Genomic DNA, 25687 nt, shown 5'->3' with positions numbered 1-25687 from the left:
CTTCAGTGAAATCCGTTTGCAAATCGGAGTGATAGATTAGAATCTAGAGCCAACGGTACGTTTTCTATGTTAAACCATTACACCATTGAAAAACTGGTTACGTTTGCAATCGAAAGAAAAATGACTATAGTTGAAGAGGTAATGGCCCCTAAACTATGTTCTGGGATCAAAGTTACAGCATCAGTGAAATCCGTTTGCAAATCGGAGTGATAGATTAGAATCTAGAGCCAACGGTACGTTTTCTATGTTAAACCATTACACCATTGAAAAACTGGTTACGTTTGCAATCGAAAGAAAAATGACTATAGTTGAAGAGGTAATGGCCCCTAAACTATGTTCTGGGATGAAAAATACAGCTTCAGTGAAATCCGTTTGCAAATCGGAGTGATAGATTAGAATCTAGAGCCAACGGTAAGTTTTCTATGTTAAACCATTACACCATTGAAAAACTGGTTACGTTTGCAATCGAAAGAAAAATGACTATAGTTGAAGAGGTAATGGCCCCTAAACTATGTTCTGGGATGAAAGTTACAGCTTCAGTGAAATCCGTTTGCAAATCGGAGTGATAGATTAGAATCTAGAGCCAACGGTACGTTTTCTATGTTAAACCATTACACCATTGAAAAACTGGTTACGTTTGCAATCAAAAGAAAAATGACTATAGTTGAAGAGGTAATGGCCCCTAAACTATGTTCTGGGATGAAAGTTACAGCTTCAGTGAAATCCGTTTGCAAATCGGAGTGATAGATTAGAATCTAGAGCCAACGGTACGTTTTCTATGTTAAACCATTACACCATTGAAAAACTAGTTATGTTTGCAATCGAAAGAAAAATGACTATAGTTGAAGAGGTAATGGCCCCTAAACTATGTTCTGGGATGAAAAATACAGCTTCAGTGAAATCCGTTTGCAATTCAGAGTGATAGATTAGAATCTAGAGCCAACGGTAAGTTTTCTATGTTAAACCATTACACCATTGAAAAACTGGTTACGTTTGCAATTGAAAGAAAAATGACTATAGTTGAAGAAGTAATGGCCCCTAAACTATGTTCTGGGATGAAAGTTACAGCTTCAGTGAAATCCATTTGCAAATCGGAGTGATAGATTAGAATCTAGAGCCAACGTTAAGTTTTCTATGTTAAACCATTACACCATTGAAAAACTGGTTACGTTAGCAATCGAAAGAAAAATGACTATAGTTGAAGAGGTAATGGCCCCTAAACTATGTTCTGGGATGAAAAATACAGCTTCAGTGAAATCCGTTTGCAAATCGGAGTGATAGATTAGAATCTAGAGCCAACGGTAAGTTTTCTATGTTAAACCATTACACCATTGAAAAACTGGTTACGTTTGCAATTGAAAGAAAAATGACTATAGTTGAAGAAGTAATGGCCCCTAAACTATGTTCTAGGATGAAAGTTACAGCTTCAGTGAAATCCGTTTGCAAATCGGAAAGATAGATTAGAATCTAGAGCCAACGGTAAGTTTTCTATGTTAAACCATTACACCATTGAAAAACTGGTTACGTTTGCAATCGAAAGAAAAATGACTATAGTTGAAGAGGTAATGGCCCCTAAACTATGTTCTGGGATGAAAGTTACAGCTTCAGTGAAATCTGTTTGCAAATCGGAGTGATAGATTAGAATCTAGAGCCAACGGTACGTTTTCTATGTTAAACCATTACACCATTGAAAAACTGGTTACGTTTGCAATCGAAAGAAAAATGACTATAGTTGAAGAGGTAATGGCCCCTAAACTATGTTCTGGGATGAAAGTTACAGCTTCAGTGAAATCCGTTTGCAAATCGGAGTGATAGATTAGAATCTAGAGCCAACGGTACGTTTTCTATGTTAAACCATTACACCATTGAAAAACTGGTTACGTTTGCAATCAAAAGAAAAATGACTATAGTTGAAGAGGTAATGGCCCCTAAACTATGTTCTGGGATGAAAAATACAGTTTCAGTGAAATCCGTTTGCAAATCGGAGTGATAGATTAGAATCTAGAGCCAACGGTACGTTTTCTATGTTAAACCATTACACCATTGAAAAACTGGTTACGTTTGCAATCGAAAGAAAAATGACTATAGTTGAAGAGGTAATGGCCCCTAAACTATGTTCTGGGATGAAAAATACAGCTTCAGTGAAATCCGTTTGCAAATCGGAGTGATAGATTAGAATCTAGACCCAACGGTAAGTTTTCTATGTTAAACCATTACACCATTGAAAAACTGGTTACGTTTGCAATCGAAAGAAAAATGACTATAGTTGAAGAGGTAATGGCCCCTAAACTATGTTCTGGGATGAAAGTTACAGCTTCAGTGAAATCCGTTTGCAAATCGGAGTGATAGATTAGAATCTAGAGCCAACGGTACGTTTTCTATGTTAAACCATTACACCATTGAAAAACTGGTTACGTTTGCAATCGAAAGAAAAATGACTATAGTTGAAGAGGTAATGGCCCCTAAACTATGTTCTGGGATGAAAGTTACAGCTTCAGTGAAATCCGTTTGCAAATCGGAGTGATAGATTAGAATCTAGAGCCAACGGTACGTTTTCTATGTTAAACCATTACACCATTGAAAAACTGGTTACGTCTGCAATCGAAAGAAAAATGACTATAGTTGAAGAGGTAATGGCCCCTAAACTATGTTCTGGGATGAAAAATACAGCTTCAGTGAAATCTGTTTGCAAATCGGAGTGATAGATTAGAATCTAGAGCCAACGGTAAGTTTTCTATGTTAAACCATTACACCATTGAAAAACTGGTTACGTTTGCAATCGAAAGAAAAATGACTATAGTTGAAGAGGTAATGGCCCCTAAACTATGTTCTGGGATGAAAAATACAGCTTCAGTGAAATCTGTTTGCAAATCGGAGTGATAGATTAGAATCTAGAGCCAACGGTAAGTTTTCTATGTTAAACCATTACACCATTGAAAAACTGGTTACGTTTGCAATCGAAAGAAAAATGACTATAGTTGAAGAGGTAATGGCCCCTAAACTATGTTCTGGGATGAAAGTTACAGCTTCAGTGAAATCCGTTTGCAAATCGGAGTGATAGATTAGAATCTAGAGCCAACGGTACGTTTTATATGTTAAACCATTACACCATTGAAAAACTGGTTACGTTTGCAATCGAAAGAAAAATGACTATAGTTGAAGAGGTAATGGCCCCTAAACTATGTTCTGGGATGAAAAATACAGCTTCAGTGAAATCCGTTTGCAAATCGGAGTGATAGATTAGAATCTAGAGCCAACGGTAAGTTTTCTATGTTAAACCATTACACCATTGAAAAACTGGTTACGTTTGCAATTGAAAGAAAAATGACTATAGTTGAAGAAGTAATGGCCCCTAAACTATGTTCTAGGATGAAAGCTACAGCTTCAGTGAAATCCGTTTGCAAATCGGAGTGATAGATTAGAATCTAGAGCCAACGGTAAGTTTTCTATGTTAAACCATTACACCATTGAAAAACTGGTTACGTTTGCAATCGAAAGAAAAATGACTGAAGTTGAAGAGGTAATGGCCCCTAAACTATGATCTGGGATGAAAAATACAGTTTCAGTGAAATCCGTTTGCAAATCGGAGTGATAGATTAGAATCTAGAGCCAACGGTAAGTTTTCTATGTTAAACCATTACACCATTGAAAAACTGGTTACGTTTGCAATCGAAAGAAAAATGACTATAGTTGAAGAGGTAATGGCCCCTAAACTATGTTCTGGGATCAAAGTTACAGCATCAGTGAAATCCGTTTGCAAATCGGAGTGATAGATTAGAATCTAGAGCCAACGGTACGTTTTCTATGTTAAACCATTACACCATTGAAAAACTGGTTACGTTTGCAATCGAAAGAAAAATGACTATAGTTGAAGAGGTAATGGCCCCTAAACTATGTTCTGGGATGAAAGTTACAGCTTCAGTGAAATCCGTTTGCAAATCGGAGTGATAGATTAGAATCTAGAGCCAACGGTACGTTTTCTATGTTAAACCATTACACCATTGAAAAACTGGTTACGTCTGCAATCGAAAGAAAAATGACTATAGTTGAAGAGGTAATGGCCCCTAAACTATGTTCTGGGATGAAAGTTACAGCTTCAGTGAAATCCGTTTGCAAATCGGAGTGATAGATTAGAATCTAGAGCCAACGGTACGTTTTCTATGTTAAACCATTACACCATTGAAAAACTGGTTACGTTTGCAATCGAAAGAAAAATGACTATAGTTGAAGAGGTAATGGCCCCTAAACTATGTTCTGGGATGAAAGTTACAGCTTCAGTGAAATCCGTTTGCAAATCGGAGTGATAGATTAGAATCTAGAGCCAACGGTACGTTTTCTATGTTAAACCATTACACCATTGAAAAACTGGTTACGTTTGCAATCGAAAGAAAAATGACTATAGTTGAAGAGGTAATGGCCCCTAAACTATGTTCTGGGATGAAAGTTACAGCTTCAGTGAAATCCGTTTGCAAATCGGAGTGATAGATTAGAATCTAGAGCCAACGGTACGTTTTCTATGTTAAACCATTACACCATTGAAAAACTAGTTACGTTTGCAATCGAAAGAAAAATGACTATAGTTGAAGAGGTAATGGCCCCTAAACTATGTTCTGGGATGAAAAATACAGCTTCAGTGAAATCCGTTTGCAAATCAGAGTGATAGATTAGAATCTAGAGCCAACGGTAAGTTTTCTATGTTAAACCATTACACCATTGAAAAACTGGTTACGTTTGCAATTGAAAGAAAAATGACTATAGTTGAAGAAGTAATGGCCCCTAAACTATGTTCTGGGATGAAAGTTACAGCTTCAGTGAAATCCATTTGCAAATCGGATTGATAGATTAGAATCTAGAGCCAACGGTAAGTTTTCTATGTTAAACCATTACACCATTGAAAAACTGGTTACGTTTGCAATCGAAAGAAAAATGACTATAGTTGAAGAGGTAATGGCCCCTAAACTATGTTCTGGGATGAAAGTTACAGCTTCAGTGAAATCCGTTTGCAAATCGGAGTGATAGATTAGAATCTAGAGCCAACGGTACGTTTTCTATGTTAAACCATTACACCATTGAAAAACTGGTTACGTTTGCAATCGAAAGAAAAATGACTATAGTTGAAGAGGTAATGGCCCCTAAACTATGTTCTGGGATCAAAGTTACAGCATCAGTGAAATCCGTTTGCAAATCGGAGTGATAGATTAGAATCTAGAGCCAACGGTACGTTTTCTATGTTAAACCATTACACCATTGAAAAACTGGTTACGTTTGCAATCGAAAGAAAAATGACTATAGTTGAAGAGGTAATGGCCCCTAAACTATGTTCTGGGATGAAAAATACAGCTTCAGTGAAATCCGTTTGCAAATCGGAGTGATAGATTAGAATCTAGAGCCAACGGTAAGTTTTCTATGTTAAACCATTACACCATTGAAAAACTGGTTACGTTTGCAATCGAAAGAAAAATGACTATAGTTGAAGAGGTAATGGCCCCTAAACTATGTTCTGGGATGAAAGTTACAGCTTCAGTGAAATCCGTTTGCAAATCGGAGTGATAGATTAGAATCTAGAGCCAACGGTACGTTTTCTATGTTAAACCATTACACCATTGAAAAACTGGTTACGTTTGCAATCGAAAGAAAAATGACTATAGTTGAAGAGGTAATGGCCCCTAAACTATGTTCTGGGATGAAAGTTACAGCTTCAGTGAAATCCGTTTGCAAATCGGAGTGATAGATTAGAATCTAGAGCCAACGGTACGTTTTCTATGTTAAACCATTACACCATTGAAAAACTGGTTACGTTTGCAATCGAAAGAAAAATGACTATAGTTGAAGAGGTAATGGCCCCTAAACTATGTTCTGGGATCAAAGTTACAGCATCAGTGAAATCCGTTTGCAAATCGGAGTGATAGATTAGAATCTAGAGCCAACGGTACGTTTTCTATGTTAAACCATTACACCATTGAAAAACTGGTTACGTTTGCAATCGAAAGAAAAATGACTATAGTTGAAGAGGTAATGGCCCCTAAACTATGTTCTGGGATGAAAAATACAGCTTCAGTGAAATCCGTTTGCAAATCGGAGTGATAGATTAGAATCTAGAGCCAACGGTAAGTTTTCTATGTTAAACCATTACACCATTGAAAAACTGGTTACGTTTGCAATCGAAAGAAAAATGACTATAGTTGAAGAGGTAATGGCCCCTAAACTATGTTCTGGGATGAAAGTTACAGCTTCAGTGAAATCCGTTTGCAAATCGGAGTGATAGATTAGAATCTAGAGCCAACGGTACGTTTTCTATGTTAAACCATTACACCATTGAAAAACTGGTTACGTTTGCAATCGAAAGAAAAATGACTATAGTTGAAGAGGTAATGGCCCCTAAACTATGTTCTGGGATGAAAGTTACAGCTTCAGTGAAATCCGTTTGCAAATCGGAGTGATAGATTAGAATCTAGAGCCAACGGTACGTTTTCTATGTTAAACCATTACACCATTGAAAAACTAGTTACGTTTGCAATCGAAAGAAAAATGACTATAGTTGAAGAGGTAATGGCCCCTAAACTATGTTCTGGGATGAAAAATACAGCTTCAGTGAAATCCGTTTGCAATTCAGAGTGATAGATTAGAATCTAGAGCCAACGGTAAGTTTTCTATGTTAAACCATTACACCATTGAAAAACTGGTTACGTTTGCAATTGAAAGAAAAATGACTATAGTTGAAGAAGTAATGGCCCCTAAACTATGTTCTGGGATGAAAGTTACAGCTTCAGTGAAATCCATTTGCAAATCGGAGTGATAGATTAGAATCTAGAGCCAACGGTAAGTTTTCTATGTTAAACCATTACACCATTGAAAAACTGGTTACGTTTGCAATCGAAAGAAAAATGACTATAGTTGAAGAGGTAATGGCCCCTAAACTATGTTCTGGGATGAAAAATACAGCTTCAGTGAAATCCGTTTGCAAATCGGAGTGATAGATTAGAATCTAGAGCCAACGGTAAGTTTTCTATGTTAAACCATTACACCATTGAAAAACTGGTTACGTTTGCAATTGAAAGAAAAATGACTATAGTTGAAGAAGTAATGGCCCCTAAACTATGTTCTAGGATGAAAGTTACAGCTTCAGTGAAATCCGTTTGCAAATCGGAAAGATAGATTAGAATCTAGAGCCAACGGTAAGTTTTCTATGTTAAACCATTACACCATTGAAAAACTGGTTACGTTTGCAATCGAAAGAAAAATGACTATAGTTGAAGAGGTAATGGCCCCTAAACTATGTTCTGGGATGAAAGTTACAGCTTCAGTGAAATCTGTTTGCAAATCGGAGTGATAGATTAGAATCTAGAGCCAACGGTACGTTTTCTATGTTAAACCATTACACCATTGAAAAACTGGTTACGTTTGCAATCGAAAGAAAAATGACTATAGTTGAAGAGGTAATGGCCCCTAAACTATGTTCTGGGATGAAAGTTACAGCTTCAGTGAAATCCGTTTGCAAATCGGAGTGATAGATTAGAATCTAGAGCCAACGGTACGTTTTCTATGTTAAACCATTACACCATTGAAAAACTGGTTACGTTTGCAATCAAAAGAAAAATGACTATAGTTGAAGAGGTAATGGCCCCTAAACTATGTTCTGGGATGAAAAATACAGTTTCAGTGAAATCCGTTTGCAAATCGGAGTGATAGATTAGAATCTAGAGCCAACGGTACGTTTTCTATGTTAAACCATTACACCATTGAAAAACTGGTTACGTTTGCAATCGAAAGAAAAATGACTATAGTTGAAGAGGTAATGGCCCCTAAACTATGTTCTGGGATGAAAAATACAGCTTCAGTGAAATCCGTTTGCAAATCGGAGTGATAGATTAGAATCTAGACCCAACGGTAAGTTTTCTATGTTAAACCATTACACCATTGAAAAACTGGTTACGTTTGCAATCGAAAGAAAAATGACTATAGTTGAAGAGGTAATGGCCCCTAAACTATGTTCTGGGATGAAAGTTACAGCTTCAGTGAAATCCGTTTGCAAATCGGAGTGATAGATTAGAATCTAGAGCCAACGGTACGTTTTCTATGTTAAACCATTACACCATTGAAAAACTGGTTACGTTTGCAATCGAAAGAAAAATGACTATAGTTGAAGAGGTAATGGCCCCTAAACTATGTTCTGGGATGAAAGTTACAGCTTCAGTGAAATCCGTTTGCAAATCGGAGTGATAGATTAGAATCTAGAGCCAACGGTACGTTTTCTATGTTAAACCATTACACCATTGAAAAACTGGTTACGTCTGCAATCGAAAGAAAAATGACTATAGTTGAAGAGGTAATGGCCCCTAAACTATGTTCTGGGATGAAAGTTACAGCTTCAGTGAAATCTGTTTGCAAATCGGAGTGATAGATTAGAATCTAGAGCCAACGGTACGTTTTCTATGTTAAACCATTACACCATTGAAAAACTGGTTACGTCTGCAATCGAAAGAAAAATGACTATAGTTGAAGAGGTAATGGCCCCTAAACTATGTTCTGGGATGAAAAATACAGCTTCAGTGAAATCTGTTTGCAAATCGGAGTGATAGATTAGAATCTAGAGCCAACGGTAAGTTTTCTATGTTAAACCATTACACCATTGAAAAACTGGTTACGTTTGCAATCGAAAGAAAAATGACTATAGTTGAAGAGGTAATGGCCCCTAAACTATGTTCTGGGATGAAAAATACAGCTTCAGTGAAATCTGTTTGCAAATCGGAGTGATAGATTAGAATCTAGAGCCAACGGTAAGTTTTCTATGTTAAACCATTACACCATTGAAAAACTGGTTACGTTTGCAATCGAAAGAAAAATGACTATAGTTGAAGAGGTAATGGCCCCTAAACTATGTTCTGGGATGAAAGTTACAGCTTCAGTGAAATCCGTTTGCAAATCGGAGTGATAGATTAGAATCTAGAGCCAACGGTACGTTTTATATGTTAAACCATTACACCATTGAAAAACTGGTTACGTTTGCAATCGAAAGAAAAATGACTATAGTTGAAGAGGTAATGGCCCCTAAACTATGTTCTGGGATGAAAAATACAGCTTCAGTGAAATCCGTTTGCAAATCGGAGTGATAGATTAGAATCTAGAGCCAACGGTAAGTTTTCTATGTTAAACCATTACACCATTGAAAAACTGGTTACGTTTGCAATTGAAGGAAAAATGACTATAGTTGAAGAAGTAATGGCCCCTAAACTATGTTCTAGGATGAAAGCTACAGCTTCAGTGAAATCCGTTTGCAAATCGGAGTGATAGATTAGAATCTAGAGCCAACGGTAAGTTTTCTATGTTAAACCATTACACCATTGAAAAACTGGTTACGTTTGCAATCGAAAGAAAAATGACTGAAGTTGAAGAGGTAATGGCCCCTAAACTATGATCTGGGATGAAAAATACAGTTTCAGTGAAATCCGTTTGCAATTCGGAGTGATAGATTAGAATCTAGAGCCAACGGTAAGTTTTCTATGTTAAACCATTACACCATTGAAAAACTGGTTACGTTTGCAATCGAAAGAAAAATGACTATAGTTGAAGAGGTAATGGCCCCTAAACTATGTTCTGGGATCAAAGTTACAGCATCAGTGAAATCCGTTTGCAAATCGGAGTGATAGATTAGAATCTAGAGCCAACGGTACGTTTTCTATGTTAAACCATTACACCATTGAAAAACTGGTTACGTTTGCAATCGAAAGAAAAATGACTATAGTTGAAGAGGTAATGGCCCCTAAACTATGTTCTGGGATGAAAGTTACAGCTTCAGTGAAATCCGTTTGCAAATCGGAGTGATAGATTAGAATCTAGAGCCAACGGTACGTTTTCTATGTTAAACCATTACACCATTGAAAAACTGGTTACGTCTGCAATCGAAAGAAAAATGACTATAGTTGAAGAGGTAATGGCCCCTAAACTATGTTCTGGGATGAAAGTTACAGCTTCAGTGAAATCCGTTTGCAAATCGGAGTGATAGATTAGAATCTAGAGCCAACGGTACGTTTTCTATGTTAAACCATTACACCATTGAAAAACTGGTTACGTTTGCAATCGAAAGAAAAATGACTATAGTTGAAGAGGTAATGGCCCCTAAACTATGATCTGGGATGAAAGTTACAGCTTCAGTGAAATCCGTTTGCAAATCGGAGTGATAGATTAGAATCTAGAGCCAACGGTAAGTTTTCTATGTTAAACCATTACACCATTGAAAAACTGGTTACGTCTGCAATCGAAAGAAAAATGACTATAGTTGAAGAGGTAATGGCCCCTAAACTATGTTCTGGGATGAAAGTTACAGTTTCAGTGAAATCCGTTTGCAAATCGGAGTGATAGATTAGAATCTAGAGCCAACGGTAAGTTTTCTATGTTAAACCATTACACCATTGAAAAACTGGTTACGTTTGCAATCGAAAGAAAAATGACTATAGTTGAAGAGGTAATGGCCCCTAAACTATGTTCTGGGATGAAAGTTACAGCTTCAGTGAAATCCGTTTGCAAATCGGAGTGATAGATTAGAATCTAGAGCCAACGGTACGTTTTCTATGTTAAACCATTACACCATTGAAAAACTGGTTACGTTTGCAATCGAAAGAAAAATGACTATAGTTGAAGAGGTAATGGCCCCTAAACTATGTTCTGGGATGAAAGTTACAGCTTCAGTGAAATCCGTTTGCAAATCGGAGTGATAGATTAGAATCTAGAGCCAACGGTACGTTTTCTATGTTAAACCATTACACCATTGAAAAACTGGTTACGTCTGCAATCGAAAGAAAAATGACTATAGTTGAAGAGGTAATGGCCCCTAAACTATGTTCTGGGATGAAAGTTACAGCTTCAGTGAAATCCGTTTGCAAATCGGAGTGATAGATTAGAATCTAGAGCCAACGGTACGTTTTCTATGTTAAACCATTACACCATTGAAAATCTGGTTACGTCTGCAATCGAAAGAAAAATGACTATAGTTGAAGAGGTAATGGCCCCTAAACTATGTTCTGGGATGAAAGTTACAGTTTCAGTGAAATCCGTTTGCAAATCGGAGTGATAGATTAGAATCTAGAGCCAACGGTACGTTTTCTATGTTAAACCATTACACCATTGAAAAACTGGTTACGTTTGCAATCGAAAGAAAAATGACTATAGTTGAAGAGGTAATGGCCCCTAAACTATGTTCTGGGATGAAAAATACAGCTTCAGTGAAATCTGTTTGCAAATCGGAGTGATAGATTAGAATCTAGAGCCAACGGTAAGTTTTCTATGTTAAACCATTACACCATTGAAAAACTGGTTACGTTTGCAATCGAAAGAAAAATGACTATAGTTGAAGAGGTAATGGCCCCTAAACTATGTTCTGGGATGAAAAATACAGCTTCAGTGAAATCCGTTTGCAAATCGGAGTGATAGATTAGAATCTAGAGCCAACGGTACGTTTTCTATGTTAAACCATTACACCATTGAAAAACTGGTTACGTTTGCAATCGAAAGAAAAATGACTATAGTTGAAGAGGTAATGGCCCCTAAACTATGTTCTGGGATGAAAGTTACAGCTTCAGTGAAATCCGTTTGCAAATCGGAGTGATAGATTAGAATCTAGAGCCAACGGTACGTTTTCTATGTTAAACCATTACACCATTGAAAAACTGGTTACGTCTGCAATCGAAAGAAAAATGACTATAGTTGAAGAGGTAATGGCCCCTAAACTATGTTCTGGGATGAAAGTTACAGCTTCAGTGAAATCTGTTTGCAAATCGGAGTGATAGATTAGAATCTAGAGCCAACGGTACGTTTTCTATGTTAAACCATTACACCATTGAAAAACTGGTTACGTTTGCAATCGAAAGAAAAATGACTATAGTTGAAGAGGTAATGGCCCCTAAACTATGTTCTGGGATGAAAAATACAGCTTCAGTGAAATCCGTTTGCAAATCGGAGTGATAGATTAGAATCTAGAGCCAACGGTAAGTTTTCTATGTTAAAACATTACACCATTGAAAAACTGGTTACGTTTGCAATCGAAAGAAAAATGACTATAGTTGAAGAGGTAATGGCCCCTAAACTATGTTCTGGGATGAAAGTTACAGCTTCAGTGAAATCCGTTTGCAAATCGGAGTGATAGATTAGAATCTAGAGCCAACGGTACTGTAACGATTGTGGGATATCTCCGTGTTCAGCGCACAAAGATGTGCGCTGACACTGCGGAGGTCCTCCACAAGCGTGTCAAGATACTAGAACCCAGCTTTTGGTGCAAGCACCAGTAGAGGGAAATTCCTGTCGGCAGAGGGCGCTGGGGAGCGCAGAGGAACCAATCCCCTGCACCTCCACAAATGCCAGACAGGAATTGCACGAAGCGCAGAACGCAATCGCAAGAGAAGCGATTGCGAATGAGAACGAGCAAAGGGACAGGTTGTATGTGTGTGCGCCAATCTAGTCGCCACCCCGCGACCGCACACACACAACAGCAGGTGCGAAACAGAAACGCAACCGCCAAGAACGGCGATTGCCAGAAGTGACACAAGGCAGATCAGAACAGAATACGAGGGTAGCAAAGGCACAGCAAATACAATGAGAATATACGGAAAATAATAAACGCTAGCTAACCGCGAACACCGCACTCATTCGCAACAGTGCACGCGGTTATGCGCGGTCTCCACGTGATAAGCACAATAGAGACAAGCACGCCTAACTAACCATGAACAGACAAACACGAAACAAAGAACGTGAACGCTTGCTTAACGGTTACCTCATCGAGCCTACAGCAAGCGCCCGTATCAGACAAGACAGACAAACGAGAAACAGGAACTAGGCAGAAAGGATCCACCGCTCTTCCGCCAGAGCAAGTGTGATCCAAGCAGGAACACAGATCAGAAAGATCCACAGCCGCTAACGCTAGCGGCTAGTGCGATCTAAACAAGACAGATCAGATGAGGTAGCCGGTAGCAACCGCTGCTCCAGCTTACACTCCAGGAACTCAGATCAGAAGGATCCACAGCCGCTACCGCTAGGGGCTAGTGAGATCCAAACAAGACAGAGCGATTCGCTATCAACCGCCGCTGGTGACAGCGCAATCGCAACAGACAAGACAAGACAGAATAGGCAGTACAAATTATACACAAACTGACTGCACTAACTAGGAATGCAAGGAGCACTCCCCAAGAATTAACTATACTAAGATAGCAGTGGCTGACACTCCAGGTGAGTCCAGCAGGAACAAACCTCTATGAGCAGCGAAGCATTGTGGGACACACATACTACTTATAGTACACGCCTCCAATGAATGTGGCCAGGCAATTTGCATGACAACGTATGCAAATTCCTCAGCAAGCACAAGCTGCAAAACTGACAGAAGGTCTACTTTCCAGAGTCCTGCAGCATGCAGACCTGAATAATGATCAAAAGGCTGCCTGCCTGCGCAGGCAGCTGAGCGGATCGTTACAGTACCCCCCCCTCTAGGGACGAATTCCAGACGTCTTTCAAAACTGGCGTTACCAAAAAACTCTAACTGAAGACTCATGAAGGTCGGGGCAGCCCGACAAGGTCCAATTCCAGAGTCAGTCCACCCGAAACCGACCTCATCGGAAACAGAAGCCACCGAAACATGCCCATCAGTACTACCAGTCTTAGCGTAACACCCATCAGGACTGTAGATACCAGAGAAAAAGCCATCGACACCCTCCAGACAATACCCACCACCTTCCAAGGAGCGTCCGAAAATACCAAACCTGCCACAATACCTGTTCGAGGTGTCCCTTACAACACAAAAGCCACCATTGATCTTATCCAGGGGACCAAGCAAAATCTCTCCCGGAATCTCCCAGAACCTTTTGAAGCTCCACAGAGATCCCAAGAGGGCAGAACAATCACCAGGCTCACATGGAGAATTACCAAGAACCCCCATGGAACCAATGACAATTCCGGATTCAGAATTACGAGGACACCCATCAAGATCAAGACTTTCAGGGACCACTTCTGGGCATGCAAGCAGGCAGGCTAAATCAGAGCATGTCTCCACCGAGGAAGCATCTGAGTACGCTGGTAACCGAGGCACACTTGGGCTTTCTGGGTCACAGAGCACACTGGGGTACACCAGCACAGGAGAAACCTCAGTACATGTCGGGGAACTGCCAGCCTCAAAGTCCGGCACGACAAGACCAAAACCAGTACCGGACAGAGAATCATCATGAGTGGAGGTCACAGGCACTGGACTTTCACAAGAAGACTCGGATACAAATTCAGAAATTTCTGTGACAATAATATCATCATTGACTACATATGAGTGAAGCTCCATCAGAGCTGAAAAGGTAGCCAGCAAGGCAGCAATGCCTACGGAAGAGGGTAACACCTCAGAAGGACTTGGGGGGCAGGAGACATCTCCTACAAGTTCTGCACCCTTTGGGAGGAACTCGGAGACCTCCAGAACATCTTTTTTCAAGTTTTCTCGGAAGGATTCTGAACTATCCATGTTACAGGGCAAAACTGGAACTTTATTTTGTGGACAGGGCAGATGTCCCAGGAATGGTTCCACCATAACCTGAGACTGGATCTCATCATCATGAGGGGAATGTGCAGGTATATTTACTGGAACACACACTGACTCCCTAAATTCATTCTCACTGTACCCAAAATTCTGTGTGGCAGTCAAACTAGCTTGTAACTCCAAAACTGCAGAAAAACAGGTGAGTATAGTGGCAATACCTAGACGAGCCTCTAGGGACACTGCAGGAGACTCTAAACAAGGCCATCTTAACTCATCCAGAGTACAGGGTGCAGAATCAGCACTTTCCTCAGAACAAGAAAGGGACTCACAAATGTCAGTGTGATTGGACATCATATTGTTATTCATGGTACAGGGCAGGCTCAGAGAAACTTTCTCTGGACCCAGCAGAGATGTTTCAGAGTCAGATTCGCAAAACCGAAGCACTGTCTCACTCTTAGATTCGGCTAACAATGTCAAATCCGAGGAGCCAGAACGCAAAACCTGCGAATCCAAGATCGCTTTAGGTTGTGAAACTGACGCTTCCATAGCGCAAATCTCCGCGATCTGCGGAGCAGACTGCAAGGCATCTAGGGTCGAAACACTGGAGCAATTGTCCCCAGGCAACGGACCCTTACAGGTGTGAACAGGGTGAGACAGAGACTCATCTGCAGAAGAAATAGCGACATCAACAGAATAAACTTTATTAGGCATATTAATTTCACTTTTGATGCTGCATAGTTTAGGAATTTTTCCCATAGCAGGATCATAGATGGAAGATCTTAAAGATCTGTTCTTAGATGACAAGGGATCCCACATATCTTTGAGAAAACTGGCACATTCATGTTGATCACAATCTGCAGGAACATCTGAGAAACAGGCATTACATCGCATAGATTCAAACTTCACGCAATCAGGAGAGAATCTTTCAAGATTCGCACAAGAATCAACCACAGTAGTGCACCCATTCATGTCAGGTCGCACAATATCTAGACTCACATGCTTTACCCCAGAAAGGCAGGAACAATCATCCGATAACGATGTCTCTTTATTGAAGTTAATTGATTGGTGTGTGTGCAATTCATCCAAAATCGTCTGCCACACATAAGTCACCGGATTCACAAAACATTCATCACACTCATCAGAGTCAATCAAAGCGTACACCGAATCAAGACAAGCATAAAGAATCTCTGCGCTTTTTGCGATGTAAAAATCGCAAAACGCCTTCCAATCAATCTCGAACTCCTCAATTAATGTTCCAATATCCCATGGAGCAAATGGGGGTTCAAACAACTCTGTTTCCAAGAAACCCTCATAAGGGTTGGGGTCAGGAACATGCAAAGACTTTCTCACTCCTTTAATATAGAAAATAATTCTGCCTATCAAAGGATCCACAAATGCCCTTTCTTGGGGTAATGAAACCTGAGACTGAGAAATTTCAGACTTTACAGACACAATTTTTTTATTTGTAGTTGCTATGGGCAACGGATTTTTCAGCTGAGAAGTCTTCCTTTTTTTCCTGCTTTTAGTCCTTGCTGCTTTAGGTGGCTGCTGTTTAGACACAGGGGAATAGTTACTGCATTCATTTTCAAACTGAATGGTTTTGCATGAAGTAGGTAGAGCAGCTGACTCATTAGCAACTACACACTCATACAGGGCAGGTGGCAAGCAAGGCAACTCAAACCAGTAGGAGAATGTAAATGTAAGAAACTGATATAGATTATCATTCCAAGAATTGTCTTGCAAGATTTCATGAGCCCATACAAACAGATCATCTTTCAAAAGCACATAAGCTAATTGGAGAGCAGACGTGGACGGATCAGTAATTTGAAAAGTAGGATTCAGACAAAATTTTACGCATTCAGAGAGAAAATCCTCTTTCGTCTCTGAATTTAATATTTTGAAACTCTTAAAGACACAGGAACCATACTCAGCAAAATCGTACAAATCAGAAATTCCCTCTACACTGGGGTTTTGGGTTGGGCTGCTCATAATGTAACGATTGTGGGATATCTCCGTGTTCAGCGCACAAAGATGTGCGCTGACACTGCGGAGGTCCTCCACAAGCGTGTCAAGATACTAGAACCCAGCTTTTGGTGCAAGCACCAGTAGAGGGAAATTCCTGTCGGCAGAGGGCGCTGGGGAGCGCAGAGGAACCAATCCCCTGCACCTCCACAAATGCCAGACAGGAATTGCACGAAGCGCAGAACGCAATCGCAAGAGAAGCGATTGCGAATGAGAACGAGCAAAGGGACAGGTTGTATGTGTGTGCGCCAATCTAGTCGCCACCCCGCGACCGCACACACACAACAGCAGGTGCGAAACAGAAACGCAACCGCCAAGAACGGCGATTGCCAGAAGTGACACAAGGCAGATCAGAACAGAATACGAGGGTAGCAAAGGCACAGCAAATACAATGAGAATATACGGAAAATAATAAACGCTAGCTAACCGCGAACACCGCACTCATTCGCAACAGTGCACGCGGTTATGCGCGGTCTCCACGTGATAAGCACAATAGAGACAAGCACGCCTAACTAACCATGAACAGACAAACACGAAACAAAGAACGTGAACGCTTGCTTAACGGTTACCTCATCGAGCCTACAGCAAGCGCCCGTATCAGACAAGACAGACAAACGAGAAACAGGAACTAGGCAGAAAGGATCCACCGCTCTTCCGCCAGAGCAAGTGTGATCCAAGCAGGAACACAGATCAGAAAGATCCACAGCCGCTAACGCTAGCGGCTAGTGCGATCTAAACAAGACAGATCAGATGAGGTAGCCGGTAGCAACCGCTGCTCCAGCTTACACTCCAGGAACTCAGATCAGAAGGATCCACAGCCGCTACCGCTAGGGGCTAGTGAGATCCAAACAAGACAGAGCGATTCGCTATCAACCGCCGCTGGTGACAGCGCAATCGCAACAGACAAGACAAGACAGAATAGGCAGTACAAATTATACACAAACTGACTGCACTAACTAGGAATGCAAGGAGCACTCCCCAAGAATTAACTATACTAAGATAGCAGTGGCTGACACTCCAGGTGAGTCCAGCAGGAACAAACCTCTATGAGCAGCAAAGCATTGTGGGACACACATACTACTTATAGTACACGCCTCCAATGAATGTGGCCAGGCAATTTGCATGACAACGTATGCAAATTCCTCAGCAAGCACAAGCTGCAAAACTGACAGAAGGTCTACTTTCCAGAGTCCTGCAGCATGCAGACCTGAATAATGATCAAAAGGCTGCCTGCCTGCGCAGGCAGCTGAGCGGATCGTTACAGGTACGTTTTCTATGTTAAACCATTACACCATTGAAAAACTGGTTACGTCTGCAATCGAAAGAAAAATGACTATAGTTGAAGAGGTAATGGCCCCTAAACTATGTTCTGGGATGAAAGTTACAGCTTCAGTGAAATCCGTTTGCAAATCGGAGTGATAGATTAGAATCTAGAGCCAACGGTACGTTTTCTATGTTAAACCATTACACCATTGAAAAACTGGTTACGTTTGCAATCGAAAGAAAAATGACTATAGTTGAAGAGGTAATGGCCCCTAAACTATGTTCTGGGATGAAAGTTACAGCTTCAGTGAAATCCGTTTGCAAATCGGAGTGATAGATTAGAATCTAGAGCCAACGGTACGTTTTCTATGTTAAACCATTACACCATTGAAAAACTGGTTACGTCTGCAATCGAAAGAAAAATGACTATAGTTGAAGAGGTAATGGCCCCTAAACTATGTTCTGGGATGAAAGTTACAGCTTCAGTGAAATCCGTTTGCAAATCGGAGTGATAGATTAGAATCTAGAGCCAACGGTACGTTTTCTATGTTAAACCATTACACCATTGAAAAACTGGTTACGTCTGCAATCGAAAGAAAAATGACTATAGTTGAAGAGGTAATGGCCCCTAAACTATGTTCTGGGATGAAAGTTACAGTTTCAGTGAAATCCGTTTGCAAATCGGAGTGATAGATTAGAATCTAGAGCCAACGGTACGTTTTCTATGTTAAACCATTACACCATTAAAAAACTGGTTACGTTTGCAATCGAAAGAAAAATGACTATAGTTGAAGAGGTAATGGCCCCTAAACTATGTTCTGGGATGAAAAATACAGCTTCAGTGAAATCTGTTTGCAAATCGGAGTGATAGATTAGAATCTAGAGCCAACGGTAAGTTTTCTATGTTAAACCATTACACCATTGAAAAACTGGTTACGTTTGCAATCGAAAGAAAAATGACTATAGTTGAAGAGGTAATGGCCCCTAAACTATGTTCTGGGATGAAAGTTACAGCTTCAGTGAAATCCGTTTGCAAATCGGAGTGATAGATTAGAATCTAGAGCCAACGGTAAGTTTTCTATGTTAAACCATTACACCATTGAAAAACTGGTTACGTTTGCAATCGAAAGAAAAATGACTATAGTTGAAGAGGTAATGGCCCCTAAACTATGTTCTGGGATGAAAGTTACAGCTTCAGTGAAATCCATTTGCAAATCGGAGTGATAGATTAGAATCTAGAGCCAACGGTACGTTTTCTATGTTAAACCATTACACCATTGAAAAACTGGTTACGTTTGCAATCGAAAGAAAAATGACTATAGTTGAAGAGGTAATGGCCCCTAAACTATGTTCTGGGATGAAAAATACAGCTTCAGTGAAATCCGTTTGCAAATCGGAGTGATAGATTAGAATCTAGAGCCAACGGTAAGTTTTCTATGTTAAACCATTACACCATTGAAAAACTGGTTACGTTTGCAATTGAAAGAAAAATGACTATAGTTGAAGAAGTAATGGCCCCTAAACTATGTTCTAGGATGAAAGTTACAGCTTCAGTGAAATCCGTTTGCAAATCGAAGTGATAGATTAGAATCTAGAGCCAACGGTAAGTTTTCTATGTTAAACCATTACACCATTGAAAAACTGGTTACGTTTGCAATCGAAAGAAAAATGACTATAGTTGAAGAGGTAATGGCCCCTAAACTATGTTCTGGGATGAAAGTTACAGCTTCAGTGAAATCCGTTTGCAAATCGGAGTGATAGATTAGAATCTAGAGCCAACGGTACGTTTTCTATGTTAAACCATTACACCATTGAAAAACTGGTTACGTCTGCAATCGAAAGAAAAATGACTATAGTTGAAGAGGTAATGGCCCCTAAACTATGTTCTGGGATGAAAGTTACAGCTTCAGTGAAATCCGTTTGCAAATCGGAGTGATAGATTAGAATCTAGAGCCAACGGTACGTTTTCTATGTTAAAAAATTACACCATTGAAAAACTGGTTACGTTTGCAATCGAAAGAAAAATGACTATAGTTGAAGAGGTAATGGCCCCTAAACTATGTTCTGGGATGAAAAATACAGTTTCAGTGAAATCCGTTTGCAAATCGGAGTGATAGATTAGAATCTAGAGCCAACGGTAAGTTTTCTATGTTAAACCATTACACCATTGAAAAACTGGTTACGTTTGCAATCGAAAGAAAAATGACTATAGTTGAAGAGGTAATGGCCCCTAAACTATGTTCTGGGATGAAAGTTACAGCTTCAGTGAAATCCATTTGCAAATCGGAGTGATAGATTAGAATCTAGAGCCAACGGTAAGTTTTCTATGTTAAACCATTACACCATTGAAAAACTGGTTACGTTTGCAATCGAAAGAAAAATGACTATAGTTGAAGAGGTAATGGCCCCTAAACTATGTTCTGGGATGAAAAATACAGCTTCAGTGAAATCCGTTTGCAAATCGGAGTGATAGATTAGAATCTAGAGCCAACGGTAAGTTTTCTATGTTAAACCATTACACCATTGAAAAACTGGTTACGTTTGCAATTGAAAGAAAAATGACTATAGTTGAAGAAGTAATGGCCCCTAAACTATGTTCTAGGATGAAAGTTACAGCTTCAGTGAAATCCGTTTGCAAATCGGAGTGATAGATTAGAATCTAGAGCCAACGGTAAGTTTTCTATGTTAAACCATTACACCATTGAAAAACTGGTTACGTTTGCAATCGAAAGAAAAATGACTATAGTTGAAGAGGTAATGGCCCCTAAACTATGTTCTGGGATGAAAGTTACAGCTTCAGTGAAATCCGTTTGCAAATCGGAGTGATAGATTAGAATCTAGAGCCAACGGTACGCTTTCTATGTTAAACCATTACACCATTGAAAAACTGGTTACGTTTGCAATCGAAAGAAAAATGACTATAGTTGAAGAGGTAATGGCCCCTAAACTATGTTCTGGGATGAAAAATACAGCTTCAGTGAAATCCGTTTGCAAATCGGAGTGATAGATTAGAATCTAGAGCCAACGGTAAGTTTTCTATGTTAAACCATTACACCATTGAAAAACTGGTTACGTTTGCAATCGAAAGAAAAATGACTATAGTTGAAGAGGTAATGGCCCCTAAACTATGTTCTGGGATGAAAAATACAGCTTCAGTAAAATCCGTTTGCAAATCGGAGTGATAGATTAGAATCTAGAGCCAACGGTACGTTTTCTATGTTAAACCATTACACCATTGAAAAACTGGTTACGTTTGCAATCGAAAGAAAAATGACTATAGTTGAAGAGGTAATGGCCCCTAAACTATGTTCTGGGATGAAAAATACAGCTTCAGTGAAATCCGTTTGCAAATCGGAGTGATAGATTGGAATCTAGAGCCAACGGTAAGTTTTCTATGTTAAACCATTACACCATTGAAAAACTGGTTACGTTTGCAATCGAAAGAAAAATGACTATAGTTGAAGAGGTAATGGCCCCTAAACTATGTTCTGGGATGAAAGTTACAGCTTCAGTGAAATCTGTTTGCAAATCGGAGTGATAGATTAGAATCTAGAGCCAACGGTACGTTTTCTATGTTAAACCATTACACCATTGAAAAACTGGTTACGTTTGCAATCGAAAGAAAAATGACTATAGTTGAAGAGGTAATGGCCCCTAAACTATGTTCTGGGATGAAAAGTACAGCTTCAGTGAAATCCGTTTGCAAATCGGAGTGATAGATTAGAATCTAGAGCCAACGGTACGTTTTCTATGTTAAACCATTACACCATTGAAAAACTGGTTACGTCTGCAATCGAAAGAAAAATGACTATAGTTGAAGATGTAATGGCCCCTAAACTATGTTCTGGGATGAAAGTTACAGCTTCAGTGAAATCCGTTTGCAAATCGGAGTGATAGATTAGAATCTAGAGCCAACGGTACGTTTTCTATGTTAAACCATTACACCATTGAAAAACTGGTTACGTTTGCAATCGAAAGAAAAATGACTATAGTTGAAGAGGTAATGGCCCCTAAACTATGTTCTGGGATGAAAAATACAGCTTCAGTGAAATCCGTTTGCAAATCGGAGTGATAGATTAGAATCTAGAGCCAACGGTACGTTTTCTATGTTAAACCATTACACCATTGAAAAACTGGTTACGTTTGCAATCGAAAGAAAAATGACTATAGTTGAAGAGGTAATGGCCCCTAAACTATGTTCTGGGATGAAATTTACAGCTTCAGTGAAATCCGTTTGCAAATCGGAGTGATAGATTAGAATCTAGAGCCAACGGTACGTTTTCTATGTTAAACCATTACACCATTGAAAAACTGGTTACGTCTGCAATCGAAAGAAAAATGACTATAGTTGAAGAGGTAATGGCCCCTAAACTATGTTCTGGGATGAAAGTTACAGCTTCAGTGAAATCCGTTTGCAAATCGGAGTGATAGATTAGAATCTAGAGCCAACGGTACGTTTTCTATGTTAAACCATTACACCATTGAAAAACTGGTTACGTCTGCAATCGAAAGAAAAATGACTATAGTTGAAGAGGTAATGGCCCCTAAACTATGTTCTGGGATGAAAGTTACAGTTTCAGTGAAATCCGTTTGCAAATCGGAGTGATAGATTAGAATCTAGAGCCAACGGTAAGTTTTCTATGTTAAACCATTACACCATTGAAAAACTGGTTACGTTTGCAATCGAAAGAAAAATGACTATAGTTGAAGAGGTAATGGCCCCTAAACTATGTTCTGGGATGAAAAATACAGCTTCAGTGAAATCTGTTTGCAAATCGGAGTGATAGATTAGAATCTAGAGCCAACGGTAAGTTTTCTATGTTAAACCATTACACCATTGAAAAACTAGTTACGTTTGCAATCGAAAGAAAAATGACTATAGTTGAAGAGGTAATGGCCCCTAAACTATGTTCTGGGATGAAAAATACAGCTTCAGTGAAATCCGTTTGCAAATCGGAGTGATAGATTAGAATCTAGAGCCAACGGTACGTTTTCTATGTTAAACCATTACACCATTGAAAAACTGGTTACGTTTGCAATCGAAAGAAAAATGACTATAGTTGAAGAGGTAATGGCCCCTAAACTATGTTCTGGGATGAAAGTTACAGCTTCAGTGAAATCCGTTTGCAAATCGGAGTGATAGATTAGAATCTAGAGCCAACGGTACGTTTTCTATGTTAAACCATTACACCATTGAAAAACTGGTTACGTCTGCAATCGAAAGAAAAATGACTATAGTTGAAGAGGTAATGGCCCCTAAACTATGTTCTGGGATGAAAGTTACAGCTTCAGTGAAATCTGTTTGCAAATCGGAGTGATAGATTAGAATCTAGAGCCAACGGTACGTTTTCTATGTTAAACCATTACACCATTGAAAAACTGGTTACGTTTGCAATCGAAAGAAAAATGACTATAGTTGAAGAGGTAATGGCCCCTAAACTATGTTCTGGGATGAAAAATACAGCTTCAGTGAAATCCGTTTGCAAATCGGAGTGATAGATTAGAATCTAGAGCCAACGGTAAGTTTTCTATGTTAAAACATTACACCATTGAAAAACTGGTTACGTTTGCAATCGAAAGAAAAATGACTATAGTTGAAGAGGTAATGGCCCCTAAACTATGTTCTGGGATGAAAGTTACAGCTTCAGTGAAATCCGTTTGCAAATCGGAGTGATAGATTAGAATCTAGAGCCAACGGTACGTTTTCTATGTTAAACCATTACACCATTGAAAAACTGGTTACGTCTGCAATCGAAAGAAAATTGACTATAGTTGAAGAGGTAATGGCCCCTAAACTATGTTCTGGGATGAAAGTTACAGCTTCAGTGAAATCCGTTTGCAAATCGGAGTGATAGATTAGAATCTAGAGCCAACGGTACGTTTTCTATGTTAAACCATTACACCATTGAAAAACTGGTTACGTTTGCAATCGAAAGAAAAATGACTATAGTTGAAGAGGTAATGGCCCCTAAACTATGTTCTGGGATGAAAGTTACAGCTTCAGTGAAATCCGTTTGCAAATCGGAGTGATAGATTAGAATCTAGAGCCAACGGTACGTTTTCTATGTTAAACCATTACACCATTGAAAAACTGGTTACGTCTGCAATCGAAAGAAAAATGACTATAGTTGAAGAGGTAATGGCCCCTAAACTATGTTCTGGGATGAAAGTTACAGCTTCAGTGAAATCCGTTTGCAAATCGGAGTGATAGATTAGAATCTAGAGCCAACGGTACGTTTTCTATGTTAAACCATTACACCATTGAAAAACTGGTTACGTCTGCAATCGAAAGAAAAATGACTATAGTTGAAGAGGTAATGGCCCCTAAACTATGTTCTGGGATGAAAGTTACAGTTTCAGTGAAATCCGTTTGCAAATCGGAGTGATAGATTAGAATCTAGAGCCAACGGTACGTTTTCTATGTTAAACCATTACACCATTAAAAAACTGGTTACGTTTGCAATCGAAAGAAAAATGACTATAGTTGAAGAAGTAATGGCCCCTAAACTATGTTCTGGGATGAAAAATACAGCTTCAGTGAAATCTGTTTGCAAATCGGAGTGATAGATTAGAATCTAGAGCCAACGGTAAGTTTTCTATGTTAAACCATTACACCATTGAAAAACTGGTTACGTTTGCAATCGAAAGAAAAATGACTATAGTTGAAGAGGTAATGGCCCCTAAACTATGTTCTGGGATGAAAGTTACAGCTTCAGTGAAATCCGTTTGCAAATCGGAGTGATAGATTAGAATCTAGAGCCAACGGTACGTTTTATATGTTAAACCATTACACCATTGAAAAACTGGTTACGTTTGCAATCGAAAGAAAAATGACTATAGTTGAAGAGGTAATGGCCCCTAAACTATGTTCTGGGATGAAAAATACAGTTTCAGTGAAATCCGTTTGCAAATCGGAGTGATAGATTAGAATCTAGAGCCAACGGTAAGTTTTCTATGTTAAACCATTACACCATTGAAAAACTGGTTACGTTTGCAATCGAAAGAAAAATGACTATAGTTGAAGAGGTAATGGCCCCTAAACTATGTTCTGGGATGAAAGTTACAGCTTCAGTGAAATCCATTTGCAAATCGGAGTGATAGATTAGAATCTAGAGCCAACGGTACGTTTTCTATGTTAAACCATTACACCATTGAAAAACTGGTTACGTTTGCAATCGAAAGAAAAATGACTATAGTTGAAGAGGTAATGGCCCCTAAACTATGTTCTGGGATGAAAAATACAGCTTCAGTGAAATCCGTTTGCAAATCGGAGTGATAGATTAGAATCTAGAGCCAACGGTAAGTTTTCTATGTTAAACCATTACACCATTGAAAAACTGGTTACGTTTGCAATTGAAAGAAAAATGACTATAGTTGAAGAAGTAATGGCCCCTAAACTATGTTCTAGGATGAAAGTTACAGCTTCAGTGAAATCCGTTTGCAAATCGGAGTGATAGATTAGAATCTAGAGCCAACGGTAAGTTTTCTATGTTAAACCATTACACCATTGAAAAACTGGTTACGTTTGCAATCGAAAGAAAAATGACTATAGTTGAAGAGGTAATGGCCCCTAAACTATGTTCTGGGATGAAAGTTACAGCTTCAGTGAAATCCGTTTGCAAATCGGAGTGATAGATTAGAATCTAGAGCCAACGGTACGTTTTCTATGTTAAACCATTACACCATTGAAAAACTGGTTACGTCTGCAATCGAAAGAAAAATGACTATAGTTGAAGAGGTAATGGCCCCTAAACTATGTTCTGGGATGAAAGTTAAAGCTTCAGTGAAATCCGTTTGCAAATCGGAGTGATAGATTAGAATCTAGAGCCAACGGTACGTTTTCTATGTTAAAAAATTACACCATTGAAAAACTGGTTACGTTTGCAATCGAAAGAAAAATGACTA

Source organism: Hyperolius riggenbachi, chromosome 11 (genome assembly GCF_040937935.1).
Source record: "Hyperolius riggenbachi isolate aHypRig1 chromosome 11, aHypRig1.pri, whole genome shotgun sequence".
Lineage (NCBI taxonomy): Eukaryota > Metazoa > Chordata > Amphibia > Anura > Hyperoliidae > Hyperolius > Hyperolius riggenbachi.
Note: the sequence above shows the minus strand (reverse complement) of the source record.